Source organism: Rhinoderma darwinii, chromosome 3 (assembly GCF_050947455.1).
Source record: "Rhinoderma darwinii isolate aRhiDar2 chromosome 3, aRhiDar2.hap1, whole genome shotgun sequence".
NCBI classification, from domain to species: domain Eukaryota; kingdom Metazoa; phylum Chordata; class Amphibia; order Anura; family Rhinodermatidae; genus Rhinoderma; species Rhinoderma darwinii.
In genome coordinates, this window is record NC_134689.1 from 261,809,231 (window position 1) to 261,826,631 (window position 17,401).

The window sequence follows — 17,401 nt, forward strand, 5'->3', positions numbered from 1 at the left end:
TCCAATGCTTTTTGAGTAGTAAAAATTGCAAGTTTATTTTATTATTCAGGTTAATAGGATATCAATATGAATACACGTTTGCATGTATTTTCTACTGACGTGACGTGAATCTTTGGTATAAAAGTGGCTGGTTAGCTCAGTTTGTTAGAGCGTGGTGCTAATAATGCCAAGGTCGCGGGTTTGATCGCCGTACGGGCCATGGAAGCTCACTTTTGTTAGCACACAAGGTACATGCTTGTTACAGAGTTGAATAGTTGATAATATTGAAACAAGGTCCATCAAATTCAACTTATAAACCTGCCGTGTTGATTCAGAGGAAGGCAAAAACTGCCTAGGAGTGCATGCCAATTTTCTCATTAGGGGAAAAATTCCTCCCTTACTCCAAATATGGCTATCAGAATAAATTCCTGGATCAAAGTTCCATCTCCAGAATCTGGTACAAATATGATGACATTTTATATTTTTCAAAAAAACACTTTTCAATGTGGCAGAGAGTTCAATCGTCGAACTGCTCTTACAGTAAAGAATCCCCGTCTGTGATGAGGTCCTTTAATTACCTTGCTTTCCCTTCTTTGCACGCATTCTAATTCAGCAATATCCTTCTTATACACAGGTGCTCAAAACTGTACACAATATTCCATGTATGGTCTAACCGGTTATTTATTGAAATGCCGAGTTTGTTGCATGAAATCATCTTACAGGTCCAATTTCAACCTTAAGGACAAAAATAATATCTTGATTTTGCCTCTTTGTATTCCGATAGTCATAACTTTATTATTTTTCCGTCCTCATAGTCATATAAGGGCTTGTTTTAAGCGAGACGAGTTCTTGTTTTTAATGGCAGCATTTAATGTACCATATAATGTACTGAAAGAAAACTCTTTGTGGGGTGGAATGGAAAACACAAAAGCAATTTGTCCAATGCTTTTTGAGTAGTAAAAATTGCAAGTTTATTTTATTATTCAGGTTAAAAGGATATCAATATGAATACACGTTTGCATGTATTTTCTACTGAAGTGACGTGAATCTTTGGTATAAAAGTGGCCGGTTAGCTCAGTTTGTTAGAGCGTGGTGCTAATAACGCCAAGGTCGCGGGTTTGATCGCCGTACGGGCCATGGAAGCTCACTTTTGTTAACATACAAGGTACATGCTTGTTACAGAGTTGAATAGTTGATAATATTGAAAAAAGGTCCATCAAATTCAACTTATAAACCTGCCGTGTTGATCCAGAGGAAGGCAAAAACTGCCTAGGAGTGCATGCCAATTTTCTCATTAGGGGAAAAATTCCTCCCTTACTCCAAATATGGCTATCAGAATAAATTCCTGGATCAAAGTTCCATCTCCAGAATCTGGTACAAATATGATGAAATTTTATATTTTTCAAAAAAACACTTTTCAATGTGGCAGAGAGTTCAATCGTCGAACTGCTCTTACAGTAAAGAATCCCCATCTGTGATGAGGTCCTTTAATTACCTTGCTTTCCCTTCTTTGCACGCATTCTAATTCAGCAATATCCTTCTTATACACAGGTGCTCAAAACTGTACACAATATTCCATGTATGGTCTAACCGGTTATTTATTGAAATGCCGAGTTTGTTGCATGAAATCATCTTACAGGTCCAATTTCAACCTTAAGGACAAAAATAATATCTTGATTTTGCCTCTTTGTATTCCGATAGTCATAACTTTATTATTTTTCCGTCCTCATAGTCATATAAGGGCTTGTTTTAAGCGAGACGAGTTCTTGTTTTTAATGGCAGCATTTAATGTACCATATAATGTACTGAAAGAAAACTCTTTGTGGGGTGGAATGGAAAACACAAAAGCAATTTGTCCAATGCTTTTTGAGTAGTAAAAATTGCAAGTTTATTTTATTATTCAGGTTAATAGGATATCAATATGAATACACGTTTGCATGTATTTTCTACTGACGTGACGTGAATCTTTGGTATAAAAGTGGCCGGTTAGCTCAGTTTGTTAGAGCGTGGTGCTAATAACGCCAAGGTCGCGGGTTTGATCGCCGTACGGGCCATGGAAGCTCACTTTTGTTAGCATACAAGGTACATGCTTGTTACAGAGTTGAATAGTTGATAATATTGAAAAAAGGTCCATCAAATTCAACTTATAAACCTGCCGTGTTGATCCAGAGGAAGGCAAAAACTGCCTAGGAGTGCATGCCAATTTTCTCATTAGGGGAAAAATTCCTCCCTTACTCCAAATATGGCTATCAGAATAAATTCCTGGATCAAAGTTCCATCTCCAGAATCTGGTACAAATATGATGAAATTTTATATTTTTCAAAAAAACACTTTTCAATGTGGCAGAGAGTTCAATCGTCGAACTGCTCTTACAGTAAAGAATCCCCATCTGTGATGAGGTCCTTTAATTACCTTGCTTTCCCTTCTTTGCACGCATTCTAGTTCAGCAATGTCCTTCTCATACACAGGTGCTCAAAACTGTACACAATATTCCATGTATGGTCTAACCGGTGATTTATAGAAATGCAGAGTTTGTTGCATGAAATCATCTTAGAGGTCCAATTTCAACCTTAAAGGCATGGTGTCGCCCCAAAAACATGTTTTTTTTTTAAAATTTAAACATTTAGTGTGTGGGTGATTAAACATTGTTCAAATTTTTTTTATTTTTTTCGCGAGTCAGGAAATATTATAAATTTTTTCAAATTTATAATACTACCCATTTTTGGTCACTAGATGGAGCTGTTTGGAGCTAGTTCCCAAAATTGCAGCATTGCAACATTGGGTTAAAAGCTATCGCTCTAGTGAGCTCTCAGCATCCCCCCCTCCTTTATCCTGGCTAGTGCCGGGATAAACGAGGGGTTTGAAAGGTATAACCTCCTACACTGTGTGTCGCCATTTTTTGAGGTAACCCACAGTGTAGTAGGTTTACATGCAGTAGTAAACACACACAAACACTAACATACATTGAAATCGCTTACCTGCTCCTGCCGCCGCGGCCCGTCCGCTCCCTTTGCTGCCGCTGTTCCATGTGCACTTGTCCGGAAGCCGCGACCGGAAGTAGTAATATTACTGTCCAGCCGCGACTTCCGGTCCACAGGAAAATGGCGCCGGACGGCGCCAATTTCGAATAGGACTGTGTGGGAGCGGCGCATGCGCAGTTCCCACACAGACGCCGTACACGGCAGTCAATGGGACGGGAGCCGTTCGCAGTCCCTATGGGACTGTGGCTGCCGTATTCCATGTCTGTGTGTGTCGTTAATCGACACACACAGAAATGGAACAAAAAATGGCAGCCCCCATAGGGAAGAAAAAGTGTGAAAATAAGAAACAGTAAAACACAAACACACAAATGTAAATAAACGTTTATATTAAGGCACTAACATCTTTAACATATAAAAAAATTATTTGTGATGACACTGTTCCTTTAAGGACAAAAATAATATCTTGATTTTGCCTCTTTGTATTCCGATAGTCATAACTTTATTATTTTTCCGTCCTCATAGTCATATAAGGGCTTGTTTTTAGCGAGACAAGTTCTTGTTTTTAATGGCAGCATTTAATGTACCATATAATGTACTGAAAGAAAACTCTTTGTGGGGTGGAATGGGAAACACAAAAGCAATTTGTCCAATGCTTTTTGAGTAGTAAAAATTGCAAGTTTATTTTATTATTCAGGTTAATAGGATATCAATATGAATACACGTTTGCATGTATTTTCTACTGACGTGACGTGAAGCTTTTGTATAAAAGTGGCCGGTTAGCTCAGTTGGTTAGAGCATTGTGCTAATAACGCCAAGGTCGCGGGTTTGATCGCCGTACGGGCCATGGAAGCTCACTTTTGTTAGCATACAAGGTACATGCTTGTTACAGAGTTGAATAGTTGATCATATTGAAAAAAGGTCCATCAAATTAAACCTATAAACCTGCCGTGTTGATCCAGAGGAAGGCAAAAACTGACTTGGAGTGCATTCCAATTTTCTCATTAGGGGAAAAATTCCTCCCTTACTCCAAATATGGCTATTAGAATTAATTCCTGGATCAAAGTTCCATCTCCAGAATCTGGTACAAATATGATGACATTTTATATTAAAAAAAAAAACACTTTTCAATGTGGCAGGGAGTTCAATCGTCGAACTGCTCTTACAGTAAAGAATCCCCGTCTGTGATGAGGTCCTTTAATTACCTTGTTTCCCTTCTTTGCACGCATTCTAGTTCAGCAATGTCCTTCTCATACACAGGTGCTCAAAACTGTACACAATATTCCATGTATGGTCTAACCGGTGATTTATAGAAATGCAGAGTTTGTTGCATGAAATCATCTTAGAGGTCCAATTTCAACCTTAAGGACAAAAATAATATCTTGATTTTGCCTCTTTGTATTCCGATAGTCATAACTTTATTATTTTTCCGTCCTCATAGTCATATAAGGGCTTGTTTTTAGCGAGACAAGTTCTTGTTTTTAATGGCAGCATTTAATGTACCATATAATGTACTGAAAGAAAACTCTTTGTGGGGTGGAATGGAAAACACAAAAGCAATTTGTCCAATGCTTTTTGAGTAGTAAAAATTGCAAGTTTATTTTATTATTCAGGTTAATAGGATATCAATATGAATACACGTTTGCATGTATTTTCTACTGACGTGACGTGAAGTGTGTCTTTGGTATAAAAGTGGCCGGTTAGCTCAGTTGGTTAGAGTGTGGTGCTAATAACGCCAAGGTCACGGGTTTGATCCCCGTACGGGACATGGAAGCTCTCTTTTGTTAGCACACAAGGTACATGCTTGTTACAGAGTTGAATAGTTGATAATATTGAAAAAAGGTCCATCAAATTCAACCTATAAACCTGCCGTGTTGATCCAGAGGAAGGTAAAAACTGTCTTGGAGTGCATTCCAATTTTCTCATTAGGGGAAAAATTCCTCCCTTACTCCAAATATGGCTATTAGAATAAATTCCTGGATCAAAGTTCCATCTCCAGAATCTGGTACAAATATGATGAAATTTTATATTTTTCAAAAAAACACTTTCAATGTGGCAGAGAGTTCAATCGTCGAACTGCTCTTACAGTAAAGAATCCCCGTCTGTGATGAGGTCCTTTAATTACCTTTCTTTCCCTTCTTTGCACGCATTCTAGTTCAGCAATGTCCTTCTCATACACAGGTGCTCAAAACTGTACACAATATTCCATGTATGGTCTAACCGGTGATTTATAGAAATGCAGAGTTTGTTGCATGAAATCATCTTAGAGGTCCAATTTCAACCTTAAGGACAAAAATAATATCTTGATTTTGCCTCTTTGTATTCCGATAGTCATAACTTTATTATTTTTCCGTCCTCATAGTCATATAAGGGCTTGTTTTTAGCGAGACAAGTTCTTGTTTTTAATGGCAGCATTTAATGTACCATATAATGTACTGAAAGAAAACTCTTTGTGGGGTGGAATGGGAAACACAAAAGCAATTTGTCCAATGCTTTTTGAGTAGTAAAAATTGCAAGTTTATTTTATTATTCAGGTTAATAGGATATCAATATGAATACACGTTTGCATGTATTTTCTACTGACGTGACGTGAAGCTTTTGTATAAAAGTGGCCGGTTAGCTCAGTTGGTTAGAGCATTGTGCTAATAACGCCAAGGTCGCAGGTTTGATCACCGTACGGGCCATGGAAGCTCACTTTTGTTAGCATACAAGGTACATGCTTGTTACAGAGTTGAATAGTTGATCATATTGAAAAAAGGTCCATCAAATTAAACCTATAAACCTGCCGTGTTGATCCAGAGGAAGGCAAAAACTGTCTTGGAGTGCATTCCAATTTTCTCATTAGGTGAAAAATTCCTCCCTTACTCCAAATATGGCTATTAGAATTAATTCCTGGATCAAAGTTCCATCTCCAGAATCTGGTACAAATATGATGACATTTTATATTAAAAAAAAAAACACTTTTCAATGTGGCAGGGAGTTCAATCGTCGAACTGCTCTTACAGTAAAGAATCCCCGTCTGTGATGAGGTCCTTTAATTACCTTGTTTCCCTTCTTTGCACGCATTCTAGTTCAGCAATGTCCTTCTCATACACAGGTGCTCAAAACTGTACACAATATTCCATGTATGGTCTAACCGGTGATTTATAGAAATGCAGAGTTTGTTGCATGAAATCATCTTAGAGGTCCAATTTCAACCTTAAGGACAAAAATAATATCTTGATTTTGCCTCTTTGTATTCCGATAGTCATAACTTTATTATTTTTCCGTCCTCATAGTCATATAAGGGCTTGTTTTTAGCGAGACAAGTTCTTGTTTTTAATGGCAGCATTTAATGTACCATATAATGTACTGAAAGAAAACTCTTTGTGGGGTGGAATGGAAAACACAAAAGCAATTTGTCCAATGCTTTTTGAGTAGTAAAAATTGCAAGTTTATTTTATTATTCAGGTTAATAGGATATCAATATGAATACACGTTTGCATGTATTTTCTACTGACGTGACGTGAAGTGTGTCTTTGGTATAAAAGTGGCCGGTTAGCTCAGTTGGTTAGAGTGTGGTGCTAATAACGCCAAGGTCACGGGTTTGATCCCCGTACGGGACATGGAAGCTCTCTTTTGTTAGCACACAAGGTACATGCTTGTTACAGAGTTGAATAGTTGATAATATTGAAAAAAGGTCCATCAAATTCAACCTATAAACCTGCCGTGTTGATCCAGAGGAAGGTAAAAACTGTCTTGGAGTGCATTCCAATTTTCTCATTAGGGGAAAAATTCCTCCCTTACTCCAAATATGGCTATTAGAATAAATTCCTGGATCAAAGTTCCATCTCCAGAATCTGGTACAAATATGATGAAATTTTATATTTTTCAAAAAAACACTTTCAATGTGGCAGAGAGTTCAATCGTCGAACTGCTCTTACAGTAAAGAATCCCCGTCTGTGATGAGGTCCTTTAATTACCTTTCTTTCCCTTCTTTGCACGCATTCTAGTTCAGCAATGTCCTTCTCATACACAGGTGCTCAAAACTGTACACAATATTCCATGTATGGTCTAACCGGTGATTTATAGAAATGCAGAGTTTGTTGCATGAAATCATCTTAGAGGTCCAATTTCAACCTTAAGGACAAAAATAATATCTTGATTTTGCCTCTTTGTATTCCGATAGTCATAACTTTATTATTTTTCCGTCCTCATAGTCATATAAGGGCTTGTTTTTAGCGAGACAAGTTCTTGTTTTTAATGGCAGCATTTAATGTACCATATAATGTACTGAAAGAGAACTCTTTGTGGGGTGGAATGGAAAACACAAAAGCAATTTGTCCAATGCTTTTTGAGTAGTAAAAATTGCAAGTTTATTTTATTATTCAGGTTAATAGGATACCAATATGAATACACGTTTGCATGTATTTTCTACTGACGTGACGTGAAGTGAATCTTTAGTATAAAAGTGGCCGGTTAGCTCAGTTGGTTAGAGTGTGGTGCTAATAACGCCAAGGTCACGGGTTCGATCCCCGTATGGGCCATGGAAGCTCACTTTTGTTACATGCTTGTTACAGAGTTGAATAGTTGATAATATTAAAAAAAGGTCCATCAAATTCAACCTATAAACCTGCCGTGTTGATCCAGAGGAAGGCAAAAACTGTCTTGGAGTGCATTCCAATGTTGTCATTAGGGGAAAAATTCCTCCCTTACTCCAAATATGGCTATTAGAATAAATTCCTGGATCAAAGTTCCATCTCCAGAATCTGGTACAAATATGATGACATTTTATATTTTTCAAAAAAACACTTTTCAATGTGGCAGAGAGTTCAATCGTCGAACTGCTCTTACAGTAAAGAATCCCCGTCTGTGATGAGGTCCTTTAATTACCTTGCTTTCCCTTCTTTGCACGCATTCTAGTTCAGCAATGTCCTTCTCATACACAGGTGCTCAAAACTGTACACAATATTCCATGTATGGTCTAACCGGTGATTTATAGAAATGCAGAGTTTGTTACATGAAATCATCTTAGAGGTCCAATTTCAACCTTAAGGACAAAAATAATATCTTGATTTTGCCTCTTTGTATTCCGATAGTCATAACTTTATTATTTTTCCGTCCTCATAGTCATATAAGGGCTTGTTTTTAGCGAGACAAGTTCTTGTTTTTAATGGCAGCATTTAATGTACCATATAATGTACTGAAAGAAAACTCTTTGTGGGGTGGAATGGAAAACACAAAAGCAATTTGTCCAATGCTTTTTGAGTAGTAAAAATTGCAAGTTTATTTTATTATTCAGGTTAATAGGATATCAATATGAATACACGTTTGCATGTATTTTCTACTGATGTGACGTGAATCTTTGGTGTTTAAGTGGCCGGTTAGCTCAGTTGGTTAGAGCGTGGTGCTAATAACGCCAAGGTCACGGGTTCGATCCACGTACGGGCTATGGAAGCTCACTTTTGTTACATGCTTGTTACAGAGTTGAATAGATGATAATATTGAAAAAAGGTCCATCAAATTCAACCTATAAACCTGCCGTGTTGATCCAGAGGAAGGCAAAAACTGTCTTGGAGTGCATTCCAATGTTGTCATTAGGGGAAAAATTCCTCCCTTACTCCAAATATGGCTATTAGAATAAATTCCTGGATCAAAGTTCCATCTCCAGAATCTGGTACAAATATGATGAAATTTTATATTTTTCAAAAAAACACTTTTCAATGTGGCAGAGAGTTCAATCGTCGAACTGCTCTTACAGTAAAGAATCCCCGTCTGTGATGAGGTCCTTTAATTACCTTGCTTTCCCTTCTTTGCACGCATTCTAGTTCAGCAATGTCCTTCTCATACACAGGTGCTCAAAACTGTACACAATATTCCATGTATGGTCTAACCGGTGATTTATAGAAATGCAGAGTTTGTTGCATGAAATCATCTTAGAGGTCCAATTTCAATCTTAAGGACAAAAATAATATCTTGATTTTGCCTCTTTGTATTCCGATAGTCATAACTTTATTATTTTTCCGTCCTCATAGTCATATAAGGGCTTGTTTTTAGCGAGACAAGTTCTTGTTTTTAATGGCAGCATTTAATGTACCATATAATGTACTGAAGAAAACTCTTTGTGGGGTGGAATGGAAAACACAAAAGCAATTTGTCCAATGCTTTTTGAGTAGTAAAAATTGCAAGTTTATTTTATTATTCAGGTTAATAGGATATCAATATGAATACACGTTTGCATGTATTTTCTACTGACGTGACGTGAATCTTTGGTGTAAAAGTGGCCGGTTAGCTCAGTTGGTTAGAGCGTGGTGCTAATAACGCCAAGGTCACGGGTTAGATCCCCGTACGGGTCATGGAAGCTCACTTTTGTTACAGAGTTGAATAGTTGATAATATTGAAAAAAGGTCCATCAAATTCAACCTATAAACCTGCCGTGTTGATCCAGAGGAAGGCAAAAACTGTCTTGGAGTGCATTCCAATGTTGTCATTAGGGGAAAAATTCCTCCCTTACTCCAAATATGGCTATTAGAATAAATTCCTGGATCAAAGTTCCATCTCCAGAATCTGGTACAAATATGATGACATTTTATATTTTTAAAAAAAACACTTTTCAATGTGGCAGAGAGTTCAATCGTCGAACTGCTCTTACAGTAAAGAATCCCCGTCTGTGATGAGGTCCTTTAATTACCTTGCTTTCCCTTCTTTGCACGCATTCTAGTTCAGCAATGTCCTTCTCATACACAGGTGCTCAAAACTGTACACAATATTCCATGTATGGTCTAACCGGTGATTTATAGAAATGCAGAGTTTGTTACATGAAATCATCTTAGAGGTCCAATTTCAACCTTAAGGACAAAAATAATATCTTGATTTTGCCTCTTTGTATTCCGATAGTCATAACTTTATTATTTTTCCGTCCTCATAGTCATATAAGGGCTTGTTTTTAGCGAGACAAGTTCTTGTTTTTAATGGCAGCATTTAATGTACCATATAATGTACTGAAGAAAACTCTTTGTGGGGTGGAATGGAAAACACAAAAGCAATTTGTCCAATGCTTTTTGAGTAGTAAAAATTGCAAGTTTATTTTATTATTCAGGTTAATAGGATATCAATATGAATACACGTTTGCATGTATTTTCTACTGACGTGACGTGAATCTTTGGTGTAAAAGTGGCCGGTTAGCTCAGTTGGTTAGAGCGTGGTGCTAATAACGCCAAGGTCACGGGTTCGATCCCCGTACGGGTCATGGAAGCTCACTTTTGTTACAGAGTTGAATAGTTGATAATATTGAAAAAAGGTCCATCAAATTCAACCTATAAACCTGCCGTGTTGATCCAGAGGAAGGCAAAAACTGTCTTGGAGTGCATTCCAATGTTGTCATTAGGGGAAAAATTCCTCCCTTACTCCAAATATGGCTATTAGAATAAATTCCTGGATCAAAGTTCCATCTCCAGAATCTGGTACAAATATGATGACATTTTATATTTTTCAAAAAAACACTTTTCAATGTGGCAGAGAGTTCAATCGTCGAACTGCTCTTACAGTAAAGAATCCCCGTCTGTGATGAGGTCCTTTAATTACCTTGCTTTCCCTTCTTTGCACGCATTCTAGTTCAGCAATGTCCTTCTCATACACAGGTGCTCAAAACTGTACACAATATTCCATGTATGGTCTAACCGGTGATTTATAGAAATGCAGAGTTTGTTGCATGAAATCATCTTAGAGGTCCAATTTCAACCTTAAGGACAAAAATAATATCTTGATTTTGCCTCTTTGTATTCCGATAGTCATAACTTTATTATTTTTCCGTCCTCATAGTCATATAAGGGCTTGTTTTTAGCGAGACAAGTTCTTGTTTTTAATGGCAGCATTTAATGTACCATATAATGTACTGAAGAAAACTCTTTGTGGGGTGGAATGGAAAACACAAAAGCAATTTGTCCAATGCTTTTTGAGTAGTAAAAATTGCAAGTTTATTTTATTATTCAGGTTAATAGGATATCAATATGAATACACGTTTGCATGTATTTTCTACTGACGTGACGTGAATCTTTGGTGTAAAAGTGGCCGGTTAGCTCAGTTGGTTAGAGCGTGGTGCTAATAACACCAAGGTCATGGGTTCGATCCCCGTACGGGCCATGGAAACTCACTTTTGTTACAGAGTTGAATAGTTGATAATATTGAAAAAAGGTCCATCAAATTCAACCTATAAACCTGCCGTGTTGATCCAGAGGAAGGCAAAAACTGTCTTGGAGTGCATTCCAATGTTGTCATTAGGGGAAAAATTCCTCCCTTACTCCAAATATGGCTATTAGAATAAATTCCTGGATCAAAGTTCCATCTCCAGAATCTGGTACAAATATGATGAAATTTTATATTTTTCAAAAAAACACTTTTCAATGTGGCAGAGAGTTCAATCGTCGAACTGCTCTTACAGTAAAGAATCCCCGTCTGTGATGAGGTCCTTTAATTACCTTGCTTTCCCTTCTTTGTACGCATTCTAGTTCAGCAATGTCCTTCTCATACACAGGTGCTCAAAACTGTACACAATATTCCATGTATGGTCTAACCGGTGATTTATAGAAATGCAGAGTTTGTTGCATGAAATCATCTTAGAGGTCCAATTTCAACCTTAAGGACAAAAATAATATCTTGATTTTGCCTCTTTGTATTCCGATAGTCATAACTTTATTATTTTTCCGTCCTCATAGTCATATAAGGGCTTGTTTTTAGCGAGACAAGTTCTTGTTTTTAATGGCAGCATTTAATGTACCATATAATGTACTGAAGAAAACTCTTTGTGGGGTGGAATGGAAAACACAAAAGCAATTTGTCCAATGCTTTTTGAGTAGTAAAAATTGCAAGTTTATTTTATTATTCAGGTTAATAGGATATCAATATGAATACACGTTTGCATGTATTTTCTACTGACGTGACGTGAATCTTTTGTGTAAAAGTGGCCGATTAGCTCAGTTGGTTAGAGCGTGGTGCTAATAACGCCAAGGTCACGGGTTTCTATCCCCGTATGGGCCATGAAAGCTCACTTTTGTTACATGCTTGTTACAGAGTTGAATAGTTGATAATATTGAAAAAAGGTCCATCAAATTCAACCTATAAACCTGCCGTGTTGATCCAGAGGAAGGCAAAAACTGTCTTGGAGTGCATTCCAATGTTGTCATTAGGGGAAAAATTCCTCCCTTACTCCAAATATGGCTATTAGAATAAATTCCTGGATCAAAGTTCCATCTCCAGAATCTGGTACAAATATGATGACATTTTATATTTTTCAAAAAAACACTTTTCAATGTAGCAGAGAGTTCAATCGTCTAACTGCTCTTACAGTAAAGAATCCCCGTCTGTGATGAGGTCCTTTAATTACCTTGCTTTCCCTTCTTTGCACGCATTCTAGTTCAGCAATGTCCTTCTCATACACAGGTGCTTAAAACTGTACACAATATTCCATGTATGGTCTAACCGGTGATTTATAGAAATGCAGAGTTTGTTGCATGAAATCATCTTAGAGGTCCAATTTCAACCTTAACCCTTTAACGCTCCATGACCTACTATTAGGTCATGCTAACTGTAGCGTTCGCGCTCAGTGACCTAATAGTAGGTCATGGAGTAAACACGGCGCCGTTCGCGCGGGGCGCGTTCATGAGCTGTGATAGCTGCTGTTTCCGACAGCAGACCATCACTGCTCAATGTGCCGGGACCGATCGCGGAGCTCCCCGCCGATTAACCCCTCAGAAGCCGCGTTCAATAGCGATCGCGGCTTCTTAGGGGTTAATCCGCCATCGCCGGCCTGCTACACGATAGCGGCCGGCGATGGTGACTATGGCAACCGGACACCAAACAATGGCGTCCGGCTATGCCATAGACGGAAGCCTAGTGGGTCCTGACAACGTCAGGACCCACTATGCTTGCTGTCAGTGAGTAGCTGACAGTTCAAATACACTGCACTACGCATGTAGTGCAGTGTATTAGAATAGCGATCAGGGCCTCCTGCCCTCAAGTCCCCTAGTGGGATAAAGTAATACAGTAAAAAAAAAGTTAAAAAAAGATGTGTAAAAATAAGAAAATAAAAGTTTTAAAAGTAATAAAAGTAAAAGTCCCACTTTTTCCCTTATCAGTCCTTTATTATTAATAAAAATATATAAACAAACAAATAAACTATACATAATTGGTATCGCCGCGTCCGTAACGGCCTGAACTACAAAATTATTTTGTTATTTATCCCGCACGGTGAACGCCGTAAAAAAAAATATTCATAAACCGTACCACAATCACAATTGTTTGGTCACTTCACCTCCCAAAAAATTGAATAAAAAGAGATCAAAAAGTCGCATGTACCGAAAAATGGTACTGATGGAAACTACAGTTCGTTACGCAAAAAATAAGTCCTCGCACGGCTTTATTGATTTAAAAATAAAAACGTTCTGGCTCTTAGAATATGATAACACAAAAAGTAAATGATTGTTTACAAAACGTATTTTATTGCGCAAACGCCATAAGACATAAAAAAAAACTATAAACATCTGCTATCGCCATAATCGTATCGCCCCGCAGAATAAAGTGAATAAGACATTTATAGCGCACGGTGCACGCAGTAAAAAAAAAAAGAATAAAAAAACAATAGTAGAATTGCTGTTTATTAGTCACCACGCCACCTAAAAATAGAATAAAAACTGATCAAAAAGCCGCATGCACCCCAAGAAAACTACAATGTATTCCTCAAGGGGTCTAGTTTCCAAAATGGGGTCACTTTTGGGGGGTTTCCAATGTTTTGGCACCACAAGATCTCTTCAAACCGGACATGGTGCCTAATAAAAAAGAGGGCTCAAAATCCACTAGGTGCTCCTTTGCTTCGGAGGCCGGTGCTTCAGTCCATTACCGCACTAGGGCCACATGTGGGATATTTCTCAAAACTGCAGAATCTGGGCAATACGTATTGAGTTGCGTTTCTCTGATAAATCCTTTTGTGTTATAAAAAAAATGATATAAAGAGGATTTTCTGACAAAAAAAAAAAGTTAATTTCACCTCTGCTTTGCTCTAAATTTCTGTGAAACACCTAAAGGGTTCATAAACTTTCTAATTGCTGTTGTGAATACTTTGAGGGGGCAATACTTCGCTTCTCACATTATACTGATAATGAGCCGTGCCCACCCCGAGATGACCCCAGTTTTGACCGTTTGTATAAACGGAGACCCCTATTAGACCGTTTCAGTGCCCGGTTTTCCCGAGCATTCACCCCCGAGAAGTGTATTTCTATTGATGAGTCCCTGGTACATTTTAAAGGGAGGGTTCAATTCCGCGAGTACCTGCCGGGTAAGAGGGCAAGGTATGGCGTGAAGATGTATAAGCTGTGCGAGAGTGCATCAGGGTATACCTACAGATTTAGGATATATGAAGGAAAGGCCACCCCCAAACCAGACTGCATCCTGGACTACAATAGGTACATGGGAGGTGTGGACTTGTAAGATCAAGTCCTGAAGCCCTACAGCGCCATGCGGTGTGGTATAAGAAGCTGGCCGGGCACATCATACAGATGGCTTTGTACAATGCGTACGTGCTACGTGGATGTGCAGGCCAGAGAGGAACTTTCCTGGAATTTCAAGATCTAATCTTTAGGGACCAGGAAGGGGGGGCACCCAGTACTTCTGGAAGCGAGGCCACACGCATCATACCAGGGCAACACTTTCCAGGAGAAGTTCCCAAAACCGGTGGAAAGGGAAAGAGTCAAAAGAGGTGCAGAGTCTGCTATAAGAGGGGGATAAGGAAGAACACAATATACCAATGTGACACGTGTCCCGAAAAACCAGGGCTCTGTATAAAAGATTGTTTTAAAATGTATCATACATCCCTTGATTTTTAATTTACCCTGATGCACTCCGCACAGCTTATCCCCCTCATCTTTCCCTTCTGAGCCCTGCCGTATGCCCAGGCAGCTGATAACAGCCACATGTAGGGTATTGCCGTACCCAGGAGAACCCACATTACAATTTAAGGGGTGTATATCTCCGGTGGCGCATGCTGGGTACACTATATTGGACACTGAAATGGCATATATATATATAAAATTGCAAATCTCACACTGCACCATCTGCTGCGCATTATCTTTTACACAGTACCTGTGGGGTCAAAATGCTCACTACACCTCTAGATGAATATCTTAAGGGGTGCAGTTTTTAAAATGGGGTCACTTCTCAGGGGTTTCAACTGTACTGGTACCTCAGGGGCTTCTGCATACATGACTTAGCACCAGAAAAGCTCCAGTAGGCCAAATGGTGGTCCTTCCCTTCTAAGCCCTGCCGTGTGCCCAGGCACCTGATAACAGCCACATGTACGGTATTGCCGTACCCAGGAGAACCCACATTACAGTTTATGGGGTGTATGTCTCCGGTGGCGCATGCTGGGTACACTATATTGGACACTGAAATGGCATATATATATATATAAAATTGCAAATCTCACACTGCACCATCTGCTGCGCATTATCTTTTACACAGTACCTGTGGGGTCAAAATGCTCACTACACCTCTAGATGAATATCTTAAGGGGTGTAGTTTTTAAAATGGGGTCACTTCTCGGGGGTTTCAACTGTACTGGTACCTCAGGGGCTTCTGCATACATGACTTAGCACCAGAAAAGCTCCAGTAGGCCAAATGGTGGTCCTTTCCTTCCGAGCCCTCCCATGGGCCAAAACGGCAGTTTATCACCACAAATGGGGTATTGCCGCACTAAGGACAAATTGGGCAACAAAATGGGGTATGTTGTTCCCTGTGAAAATAAGAAATTTTGGTCAAAAATGACATCTTATTGGAAAAAATATCATTTTTTTCATTTCACAGCCCAATTCAAATAGGTGCTGTGAAAAAACTGTGCGGTCAAAATGATAACAAAAACCATAAATGAATTCCTTGAGGGGTGTAGTTTCCAAAATGGGGTCACTTCTGGTGGGTTTCCATTGCTTTGATACCTCTGGGGCTCTGCAAATGCGACATGGCACCCGAAAACCTATCCAGCAAAATCTGGACTCCAACAAACACATAGCGCTCCTTTCCGTCTGAGCCCTCCCATGGGCCCAAACGGCAGTTTATCACCACAAATGGGGTAATTCCGCACTAAGGACAAATTGGGCAACAAAATGGGGTATGTTGTTCCCTGTGAAAATAAGAAATTTTGATCAAAAATGACATCTTATTGGAAAAAATATCATTTTTTTCATTTCACAGCCCAATTCAAATAGGTGCTGTGAAAAAACTGTGCGGTCAAAATGATAACAAAAACCATAAATGAATTCCTTGAGGGGTGTAGTTTCCAAAATGGGGTCTCTTCTGGTGGGTTTCCATTGCTTTGATACCTCTGGGGCTCTGCAAATGCGACATGGCACCCGAAAACCAATCCAGCAAAATCTGGACTCCAACAAACACATAGCGCTCCTTTCCGTCTGAGCCCTCCCATGGGCCCAAACGGCAGTTTATCACCACAAATGGGGTATTGCCGCACTAAGGACAAATTGGGCAACAAAATGGGGTATGTTGTTCCCTGTGAAAATAAGAAATTTTGATCAAAAATGACATCTTATTGGAAAAAATATCATTTTTTTCATTTCACAGCCCAATTCAAATAGGTGCTGTGAAAAAACTGTGCGGTCAAAATGATAACAAAAACCATAAATTAATTCCTTGAGGGGTGTAATTTCCAAAATGGGGTCACTTCTGGTGGGTTTCCATTGTTTTGATACCTCAACACCTCTTCAAACCTGGCATGCTGCCTAAAATATATTCTAATAAAAAAGAGGCCTCAAAATGCACTAGGTGCTTCTTTGCTTCTAGGGCTTGTGTTTTAGTCCACGAGCGCAGTAGGGCACATGTGGGACATTTCTAAAAACTGCAGTATCTGGACAATACATAGTTAGTAGTATTTCTCTGTTAAAACCTTCTCTGTTACAGAAAAAAATTTAATAAAATTGAAATTCAGCAGAAAAAATGAAATTTGCAAATTTCATTTCCACTTTGCTTTAATTCCTGTGAAATGCCTGAAGGGTTAAAAAACTTTCTAAATGCTGTTTTGAATACTTTGAGGGGTCTAGTTTTTAAAATGGGGTGTTTTATGGGGGTTTCTAATACATAGGCCCCTCAAAGCCACTTCAGAACTCAAGAGGTACCTTCAAAAAAAGGCTTTTGAAATTTTCTTAAGAATATGAGAAATTGCTGTTTATGTTCTAAGCCTTGTAACGTCCAAGAAAAATAAAAGAATGTTCAAAAAACGATGCCAATCTAAAGTAGACATATGGGAAATGTGAACTAGTAACTATTTTGGGTGGTATAACCGTCTGTTTTTCAAGCAGATGCATTTAAATTCTGAAAAATGCTATTTTTTGAAAATTTTCTCTAAATTTTGCAATTTTTCACAAATAAAGACTGAATATATCAACCAAATTTTACCACGAACATGAAGC

General features: G+C 38.6%; 2 non-coding genes across 2 annotated transcripts; both read left to right on the forward strand.

Moving 5' to 3' along the window:
- Positions 1 to 7,409: 7,409 nt before the first annotated feature.
- Positions 7,410 to 7,483, forward strand: TRNAI-AAU (transfer RNA isoleucine (anticodon AAU)). The gene has a single exon. It is a non-coding gene; the product is annotated as a tRNA-Ile (tRNA).
- A 2,628-nt stretch (positions 7,484 to 10,111) lies between these two features.
- On the forward strand, positions 10,112 to 10,185 carry TRNAI-AAU (transfer RNA isoleucine (anticodon AAU)). The gene has a single exon. It is a non-coding gene; the product is annotated as a tRNA-Ile (tRNA).
- Positions 10,186 to 17,401: the final 7,216 nt, after the last annotated feature.